We start from the raw sequence: 11,368 nt of genomic DNA on the forward strand, positions 1-11,368 counted from the left end.
AGATACTTTGGTCAATTGTTTGGGGACTTTCTTTTCCACGTTATCTGTGAAATTGTCTCGACGTTTCAACTACATACGTCGTAATTGAATTTTACCTAATGAGAAATTACTTGTTGCATAAAATCTGTTGAATCGATCTCTAGGTAGATCGTCATTAGTTTTCGATTATTCAGAATCTTTATTTCGTTTGTTGGTTTGTTGGTTTTGTTTTGTCGATATTTGTGATTTATCACCATTTTCACTGTCTAGTTATGAGTCTATTTCGTACATTTATTTAGGTATGAATATTTCTAAATTTCGTAGCTTCTCCAGCTTATATTCTCATCTACTCCACACCAGATTCTTTGATACATCAGTTCACTAATTGCTTAGTTTCTTTAATACGATACTAATATAGATATGTGTTTTTGTTTTAGGTTAGGTCTATTACAGATCAATAGCAAGGACATCGAGGGAACATGTTACAACCGCCGAGGGACATATAATTCTAAGTCCATTAGATTTAAGCTTCGTCGCGAATCTTAAAATTAACGTCGAAGATTTCTTTGTTACACGTGTCTTCGCGTCCTACCCAGCAATTATTCAATAATTAGCTTCTCTCTAGCTCGTTCCCTCGTTCCTAGCTTCGATCACCGCTGTTTCATCGATTGAAACGTGTGATCGGCCGTGTATCTGGTCCGAAAGATCTAATCGCCTTCCCTTAGGTAGCTAGATCGAGGGAAAATGGTACTCTGCTGGAAGGTGTGGAGTTTCCGTATCCTGCGGAAACGCATACCTTCCAGCGGAAGTCGACACTGTTTCAGGTACTCTCTCTATGTCAGACAACTTGAGTCGGGTCCTTCGGGCTCCCGGCGGGTTGCAGTGGAGAAATGGAGACCTTCGATTTGGAGTCGCAGAGAATGTCCGTTATCCCATAGAGATCTAGTTAGCAAGGGCAGTAGGTTCGATCCTCGGATCCGCTGCACGGTTCAGCGTCGCGTCGCGTCTCTCACGATATAGCTTCACCCCTTTTTTAACGAAATAATTGCTTGGTACAACTGAATCATAATATCCAAGGAACTCTGTTCCCTTCTATCGTCCGAATTTTAGTTTTAACTTGACCAGACTCGACGTTAATTTTAAGTCTCTGTTGTATGCGTCTCCCAATATTGCCAAGTAATTGTAAAACAAGTAGCTTCTCGTTCTCTCGTTCCTTCGTTTCTCGCTTCGATCACCGCTGTCTCATCGATCGAAACATGTGATCGACCGTCCAGTTTGTCTGAAAGATCTGATCGTCTGCCCATGACAGATCGATTTCTAGAAATAGAAATCAATCTACCAAGGACAGTGTCGATTCGATTCGAAGATCTGCTGCACGGTTCAGCTTCGCGTCGCGTATCCCACAATATAGCTTCACCCCTTTTTAAACGAAATAATTACTTGGTACAACTGAACTAGAAGATCGAAGGAACATTGCTTCCCATCTATCTCTCTTTGGGTCTCCATCCGCAGCAACCTCCACGTGGTGAGACCTGGGTAATATTATTTAACGTTTAATTAATAATCGTATCGCTCTCAGCTGGGTAATGCAGTTATTAATTAAAAACTGAATAATATTAGCAAATTGGCTGCGATCCCCTTTGCATAGATCATCATAAATATAGAGCTTCTTCGCTAGGTTAGTTTTGATTCCCATTGATTCATCAAAGATTCTTGAGTATTGTCAGAGACTAGGTATATGAGTAGATCTTTCACCCAATGTATTTTTATGGGGTCTCGAAGTCCCATTACTAGCTAATACTACTTTTAGTTTAGTAATTATCATTACTAGCATAACTAGCTACGAGCTAATGGTTGCGAATTTAAAATACTTTCTTTACATATCAGACAGTATTGTCAAGGAATAGTAATCCTGTACACCCTGAATATTTTTGCTAATTTTATCGATTTCGAAAAGCGAAACTTTTTAATTTCGGCGAAAAATTTAGGATTCTCGAATTTTTTTCTAGAAAATGGGTAGGATTTCGGGGGTATGTCTATTGACCAAAAATGATTGTAATTGACCCCACTAAATAAATATAATTTTTCCAGAACGATTTGAAAGTTTTTTTTTCCGTCGAAAAATTTAGGCTTCTCGAATTTTTTTCTAGAAAATAGGTAAGATTTCGGGGGTATGTCTATTGACCAAAAATGATTGTAATAGAGCCCTGCAACGGAAGATAATTTTTTTAGATTGATTTGAAAAATTTTTTTTCGCCAAAAAATTTAGGCATCTTCTCGATTTTTTTTCTTGAAAATGCGTAGGATTTCGGAGGTAATAGTAATGACTAAAAATGATTATTATTGACCCCCGCAACTGAAAATAATTTTTCCAGAACGATTTGAAAGTTTTCTTTTTCCCGTCGAAAAATTTAGGCTTCTCGAATTTTTTTCTAGAAAATGGGTAGGATTTCGGGGCTATGTCTATTGACCAAAAATGATTGTAATTGACCCCTGCAGTCGATAATAATTTTTTTAGAATGATTTGAAATTTTTTTTCGCCAAACATTTTACCCCCTGTCGATTTTTGTTAAAAATTCGCTTTTCATTTTTAGTAATTTTGTTTGACACCCTGTAGAAAAGTTGTATAATACTTTTTAATAGATACCCATGAGACCAACTCCAGAAAAAAGTTTCATTAAAATATATTCACTATTGTAGGAGTTATGGTCGTTTGAAAATTGAACCATTTTTATAGGGTTTTCTTCATTTTACGGTGTTAAGGAACAACTTTTCCAATATTCTTAAAATTTCTACGTATTCTTCACAAAAATATACGCTGAGATCCTCCAATTCGTTCAAGATTTATGTTTTAAACAAACGCGTGAAATTTCGGGGAAACATTTCTGGCCACGCATTAATATTTTCTCATCGTTCGGAACTCTAAATCTCGGAAGCACAGCACGTCATTTCGTAAACATTATGTAACCCGAAATTCTCGTTCGAAATCTTTCGTCTGTGTTTAATCAAACACGTTCCTACGAGGTATAAACACCGCGCTAGAAAACTAAAACAAAAACAATTTTCTCGCCAAATGCAACGGGATCGCAAGTGCAGTGTATAAAGGGCATATCCGTTACAAAACAAATGAAACGTTTCACTACATTCACGAATGTTGGGCAAACGTGTAAACACCAAAACTGATTATATTTCAAGCTCAAATTTTCGATTGCAACTCCAACAATTCTCTCAGAAATCTATGTTAAAATTCCAGGTTTATTTACCAAGCTAATTCCTCATTTTTAAACTAAACTACGTTCACTCGCTAAAAAAACAATCCAATACAGTTACACGAACACTCAGATCAGTATCTATTTTGCTTAACCCAATTATCCAAATTTGTTACCCTCTCCGCGAACCACCCTGTACATACTCCGTCTTTCGATCGCGGGGGTGGCTTACGCAACATTATCGTGCAAACTGGGGGGGGCACACGTAATACATAATCTCGTTAGGAATCTCCACGAGGGTTACTGTCTGTCGTAAACCACGGTTAAATCGCTCGAGCACGTAGCAGAAGATGTTCCACGAAAGTATTTTTACCGCAGACGATGAGTTATAGCGGTCGAGAAACGGATCGATGCCGGGGGATGATGTTCTTTCGTGGAATCCTTCGGTGGTTCCTGCAAACACTCTCTCAACTCGACGATCTTTATTTCAGTTCAAAATATACCGTCTATTTTTATGTTCGCGCAAAACTCAAGATCTATTGAACCGATCTTCCTCAAATTTTGACACGTTATTCCTGCATACTCTAGGACGGGCATAGGCTATGTAGCGTGTCTCAGAAGCGCGTTATTAACATGTAATTTATATGCAAAGATTTCATGTGTACGACTGTTTGGCAGACCACGTGTACGACAGTCTACTTGCGCGCGCATGCGCGTATTCGGCCCGCGCGATACCTCGCCCGTAACAGTACTGCGATGTTACCGCCAGGTGGCGAAGCCTCTCGAGCGCTTTCTCGCGAGAGAATTGCATTATCGCGGATGTATATGTCAGGACGATCGTCTGGTCATAAAGTGCTTCCAACGCAATTTTTTAAAAGCTTCCAACGCAATCCCTACGTGTTTCAATCGTCTATGATCTGTTGATGCTCTTGAAACTTGGAAGATTCTATGAATCGATATTTTCCCTTATCGAATCACGATGTAATGTACAATTCATGTTTTATAAATACGTAGCACTGTCTCCTATTTGATCTTCTTAACAAACTAAGAAATTAAGGAACGAAGAAACTAAGAAACAATGACACTAAGAAGCTAAGAAACTAAGAAACTAAGAAACTAAGAATCTAAGGAACTAAGAAACTAAGAAACTAAGAAAATTAGAAACTAAAAAAACTAACAAACTAACAAACCAACAAACAAAGAAATTAAGAAACTGAGAAACAAAAAACTAAGAATCAATGTAACTAAGAACCTAAGAAACTAAGTGTGAGACTGGAATATGGAATAGTTGCTCTGCCAAATGGGTGCATCTCGTCCTCAGAACAAGCGTCCTCCAGAAGACACGTGTGAGACGAAGTGGCAGATGCTTGGTCCTCGAAGACGTTCCACTGTCTCGAACGAATCACCATGGCCAGCTTGATCCACGAACAACCGGGGGATCGATGACAACCGGTGTAGATCCATGGAGAAAAGAGCTTCCTGGGACGACGCAGATGCGAGGATGCACGTGCCAGGAACAATGGGGCCAATCGCTCGCAGAAGAGGCCCTCCTGGAGCCTCTTCTCGAACAATGGACCCAAGGAGCTTCTTCTTCTTGTTACTTGAGTGGCAAGACAGTAGACACTCGTCCATCGATGGGTCCCCACAACGGATGTCCGTAAAATCAAATAGTGCAGGACTCAAATTTGCTTAGCAAATATCATTATCAGGACACTTAAATGCTCGTAATCTCCATTTACATAAAACTTCTTTACTCGTCTCCGTTGTACATCGACAGGCCATCCGTCGACTTGAAATTTTACATATCAGGTATTTTGTTAAGAGGTATCCACCTCTGCGAACGGAACTATTAAATTTAATAGTTGCATTCGTTTTCAACGACGATCGTGGAGCAACAGTAGCGTAACGAATTGTACGCACGGTCCCGCAGGCAATTCCCTGGTGAAACGAAAAGAATCGCGTCCGGTGTTCAGTCACGAGCGACCCTGCGGCTTTTCCGCCCCGATCCACCCCTCGAATGGGGCACGACGCCCTTAGGGCACGCGTTGTTAAAATTATAGCGACATGTGCGACCGGTCACGGCTCGTTTGATACGCAAATTCTGCGGAAATTTAGTAAAATTGGATCTTTAATTCGTCTTCCTTCTTTTCGTTTTTTTTTTTTAACACGCTCGCAAGGTGATACTTCCTGCATCGACGGCGAAGGGGGATCGAGAACGCATGAAAGTTTGTTTCCGTCTGTCATCGCGTAATAGCAGTTGTTATTAATGGGCTTTATATCGGTATCCAGGGGGAACGATTAATCGATATTAAGCACGAGGCAATTAACGGGCTTCGTGTCGGGTCGAACAGCTGAAAAATATACTTCGGGGATCTCGAGAGCGTTCATTTTTCAATTTAAATCTGCGTCCGCTGAGTTTTGTTAATAAATTTTGGTTCCTGTAGAATTTATGGCGGGAGAAACAGAGTAAAGGTACCTAATTACTGAATTATTTGGAATAAAAAAACGTTGATCGAATGGTCGAAAGTGATAAAAATAGGGATGCAGATTTTTATAATTTTGAAAAATACCGTTTGTAATGGATCGGCTAGTTACGGTCCTGGGTAGTCGCAGCGCCACGCGGCGGACAGCGAGAGAGTGAGCGTGTCGCGAGCGAGTCGAGGAATCGCCACGAGGCGAGCCAATTCTTTCTTTTGTAATTCATATACCAATATTAAACTATTTATTCACTACGCCAACTACGACCGAGTTATTTCAGACACTACAGTAATATGATTCCAAACGTGGATAGAAATCTTCGTAGGCAAGGACATTTGTCCAACTTAGATCTCGTTAGGAAATTAAGGACGTGAAAGGTATTCGTACAGGATTTGCATGTTCAACCAACGGTTAAGTTCGGTTAAGTTTCATTTAATTTTGTCAGGGCCTCGTGTGTGTGCTAAACCACTTTAAATCATTCGTGTTTCGTGAGGGAAATAATTAATACAGTCGATATAACGACAAACTCTCAAATCGAATTAAGGAACCTTTCTATTTTGTGTGATTTGAAAAATCGAATTCTTTTTTTTGCGTTTTCTTTTAGTATATTAAGTTGAGTGATTCAATGTAATTGTAGATAGCAATCCCCTTCGAAAGAACAGCTCTAAAAAGAAGATTCATACAACGAATGTTGAGGATTCTAATTAAAATTATTAATACCACCCTTAATTATATTGTATGTTATATTCACTTATATTATAACAAAACTGAATAATTGTTAATGTCTTTCTTTGTCGGAAGAATCATCTTCGATAATTGTCAAGGTCTCTATTGTTCCTCTTTTCGAAGAGACTGAAAGACTCGTCGAATAATCCAACAATAGAATGTGGGAGATTTCAACGGTCCCATTAAGGTGGGGCCAATTACGACAGTCGCATATGGAGAATTCGGTGACAAATGTCTCGGTGTGATTCGTATGGAAAAGCCGTGGAACCATCGACGGACAAAAGCGACAGCTGTCCGGATCGCGAATCGATTCAATGGTTTCAGATCAGAAACGAGGGATCGAATGTGGGAATCGGAACGGGGGTAAATGTGGAAATCGTGATTTCGGGATAAGCTTGGTGTATTGTTGCCCCGTACCAGCGTGAAACGTATTCGTAACGCGTTGAAACTGCTGGTGACCATCGTACACGCATAACATTACGAAACGAGATAAAATTCTCTATACGAATCTCCATAACATGCACGAACTGGGGAAAATTGATACAATGAATATATGAGTGTATTAATTCCGCGATTCACAATAAAAAATGTTGAACATGCAAACACGCCATCTATTGCTTTCCCCCTCTACCTTCCTTACTTACTTCACTTCGTGCTTCTCTCTTGTCTTGTCGTTCGTGTATAGACGCGTGTTCAAACCGCTGTATTCTTTATTGCTAAATAAATCTTGTTTCGTGTTTAACCAAAACTGAGTACAGAACGTTATTTGAACATGACGAACCAACGAAAAATAACGAAATTACGCTGCAAAGCAATTCTATTCTTATTATAAGGAACAGTGTGTTTATAGCTTTAAATATTTATCCACGATCATTTTTTGTTTTTGTAATTACCTCGAAGTGTCCAATATTACGTAACGATTTTAACACTAGATTTACGGGCATTGATCGCACGTTTATTGATACCTTTCATATTGAAGATTACGAATTTATTAAAAATACGATTTTTCTTTTAATTAGAATATGTATTCAAGCCATTGCATCAATCAAATTTATCATAAGTTGTTAAAACATAATATTTACGCAATTTCGTTCTGCAATTTTAAATATGGAACCAAACTTCTGTAAATCTAGTGTTAAGAACAAAATTAAATTATTCTTAACAGAAGCGATGGAAGTTTTATATATCTTCTTCTACATATTATTACTGTAGGATTAGGAATGTAAAATCTAATCTTTTATTAAGATTGCGCGAACAAAAGAAATAAACATGTAACTGTAACAATAATAAGAGTTCAACGCGATCGATACGAAGAACGCTCGTCTTCTACATTACAGATATCTAGAAATTAGAAAAGAAATTTGTATTTACACCTAATGAGTAGCAGTGTACAGAATAATGTAAATAAATTTATAAATCCTTCCCCTTGAATTTTGAAAAAAATGATACGAAATTCAAGTGGATCTAATTTCTTTCATTCGGGGATTTGGAACACGGTTCGATGGACCCAAAGAATTCTGCAATTTTTGATAGATTTCTTGAGTAACAAAGGTATTTTATTTATTAATTCTTACAAAATAGCATTGCATACCATACAAAAACGAAAACATAAGAGCTCACGAATTCGTTTAAATGGCGCTAAATTTTGAACATTCCAACAATTTTAAAATGGAGTCCAATGAATCGTTCGATAAAATAAGTAATTTCGCGTGGCCCATCCGATGACAAAAGAGATCTTCCCTCCGGGGGAGGGGTTGATCGAAGAAACTCGACCGTGGAAATGAAAGAACTGCGTTGCAGTTCGAAAGGAGCAGCTGTCGAAATCACGGGCCGATCTTCCATGGAAGAAACCAAGCCAGAGATTAAAGGGGAGGGTCCGGAGAAGGGAAAACCACCCTGGCGCGCGCGCGAGCGTTTCGTCGACACCCTTCACGAAAAATGTGCACGTGCTGTTGTGGGGTAGTCCCCCGTGGCCAGGGATCTCCAACCACTCGATGTTCGCGAGGAACTTCGGAATTAATTCAGGGCGCCCTGATCAGGCAATTACGAGCGTAAACTTACGATGAATTACGAACCCTATGGAGCTACAGTTTTCATTCACGATGTGTAATTCTCTGTGTGTCGTGAAAAGAATGCAATGTTTTTTTATGGATTAATGGAAATTTGTTTTCGAGGAGGTTGGAGATCGCTGGTTGGGGAGGTAGTTTTTGAAGTTCTACGCCAATGGTAGCGTTCGCAGTTCAAGCTGAGAGCGCTAAACGTTTCGTTTATTCGTTCAATTATCGTTAATAGGTATTATTTGCGAAAATTGTGTATCATTTGTACAGATTATTATTATCGATATTATTTTTTTTAATTCTTTGTCAAATTTTACCGATTACGTGAAATTAATGATACATTTTAGAGAATTTTTCTATTTTTTTTTTTATTTTCTTGAATTCAACAATCGTTGTCGTGCGCATTTTTAGAGAAAGTGTATCTCTATTAACCCTTTGCACTCTATGAATTCATTTTAATGGAAGATGCTACTTTAATGAATATTAGAATTGTCCTTTTTCTCAGAGAAGCTTATAAATGTTTGCAATTTAAAATTCCTTCGTTCGTTATGTTAATTGAGTTTTTATTACTGTACATAAATCATTGGAGTGTTTGTAAAAGAGGACATTGAAACTTCAAACAATGGGTGACCAAATTAATCGATTATGAAATTAACAATGAAGATTTTAGAAATTAACAATTGGAACATCGGAATTTTTTGTAAGTAAATGTGTATCGTTGTTTTAAACATTATACAGGGTGTTAGACCCTGGGAAAAATTTTAATGGAGGATTTTAGAGGCCAAACTAAAAGTTATTAACAATTTAAAGTTCCGCCAGTTCTGAATTTTTTTCTCAGAAATGCGCAGGATTTTGGGGGTATGTCTATTCACCAAAAATGATTGTAATTGACCCCCGCAACCGAAAATAATTTTTCCAAAACGATTTGAAACTTTTTTTTTCCGTCGAAAAATTTAGGCTTCTCGAATTTTTTTCTTGAAAATGCGTAGGATTTCGGGGGTAATTGTAATGACCAAAAATGATTGTAATTGACCCCCGCAACCGAAAATAATTTTTCCGTAACGATTTGAAATTTTACTTTTTCGTCTAAAAATTTTGACAACTTCTCGAATTTTTTTCTCGAAAATGCGTAGGATTTCAGGAGTATGTGTATTCACCAAAAATGTTTGTAATTGACCCCCGCAACTAAAAATAATTTTTTTAAAATGATTGAAAAATTTTTTTTTCGCCCAAAATTTTGGGCATCTTCTCGAATTTTTTTCTTGAAAATGCGTAGGATTTCGGGGGTATGTGTAATGACCAAAAGTGATTGTAATAGAGCCCTGTAACTAAATATAATTTTTCCAGAACGATTTGAAATTCTTTAATTTTGTCGAAAAATTTCACACCTTCTCGAATTTTTTTCTTGAAAATGCGTAGAATTTCGAGGGTGTATGTAATGACCAAAAATGATTGTCATCGAGGCCTGCAACCGAGCATAATTTTTTTAGAATAATTTGAATAATTTGTTTTTCGTCGAAAAATTTAGCGATATTCTCGAATTTTTTTCTTGATTTAGGATTTCGGGGATATGTGAAATGACCAAAAATGATTGTAATTCACCCCCGCAACCGAACATATTTTTTTCAGAACGATTTGCAATTTTTCTTTTTCGTCGAAAAATTTAGGCATCTTCTCGAATTTTTTTCGTGATAATGCGTAGAAATTCGGGGGTATGTGTAATGATCGAAAATGATTATAATTAATCCCCGCAGCCGAAAATAATTTTTCCGCATCGATTTGGAATTTTTCTTTTTCGTCGAAAAATTTAGGCATCTTCTCGAATTTTTTTTTTTAAAATGCGTAAGAATTCGGGGGTAATTGTAATGACCAAAAATGATTGTAATTGACCCCCGTAACCGACAATAATTTTTCCATAACGATTAGAAATTTCTTAATTTAATTGTTAATAACTTTTTAACGGAGCCTCAAACAAAAAACTGATATTCTTGATTTCCGTCTTATTTTGGCTTCTAGAATCATTAAAATCCCATTAAAATGTTTCCCAGGGCTGGCCAAACACCCTGTTATATCGTTGTTTCAAACATTATATTTAATCCTTCGATAAGTATCGTAAGAATTTCGTGAAAAATATGGCGGTTAATGAGTTGCTCGACCGACACGTGCCGTTTCCGGATGGTTGCCTAACCCTGGCGGGGGTTGAGTGAGTTCCGGGGGGTAGTGTCGACGCCGATGGCCTCGTAGGATTCGCAGTTTAGGCTGTCAATGTTACGAGGACGGTGTGACAGCACGCCCGGTTCGTGGCACACGGCGACGAATGCTCGACAGGAGCGAACACGGTGCGTGTTTCTTCAGTGTCGGGCACGCAGCCAAACAGCGCGCTCCTTTCATTCCCGTTGGCTCTCACCACCGCTAGAAACGTTCCCTGTTTTTCCCTCTTCGAGTCGAAAGGGCGGGAAGCTCGCACAGTGTCCACCGTGTCGAGGGAAAACTGAAAGCTCCCTGTTTCTCCACCCTTTTGTTTCGCGGGGAAATCCAGTGATCGTGGAGTCCAAGTTCGCGAAGTTACGATCGTTATTTATCTGCTCGGTGCAAGCGTTCTTCCTTGCAAAACGCGGTGCAAACGATTGCAAAACATATTTCGACGACCACAGTGCCACTGTCAAACTATATCTACTGATCTGTGCATAGAATATCTGACGATATTGGTAAAAACACGCCTACGCAAAGTGCACGTTACAGTTTTCTGAAAAGCACCCAGCCGATCACTGTCGATAGTGAAAAAAAACAGAAAAAGTATCAAACCAATTACGAAAGTTACCGTGAATTTAAAGCATCCACTTCTGTGAAAAATGATGCGTTTCAATATCGAAAGTGTGGTTCGCGAATAAAAGAGTAAATCCTGGATCTGGACCACCA

Source organism: Colletes gigas, unplaced genomic scaffold (assembly GCF_013123115.1).
Source record: "Colletes gigas isolate AHSC1104 unplaced genomic scaffold, ASM1312311v1 Colletes_gigas_Sc00004, whole genome shotgun sequence".
NCBI classification, from domain to species: Eukaryota; Metazoa; Arthropoda; class Insecta; order Hymenoptera; family Colletidae; genus Colletes; species Colletes gigas.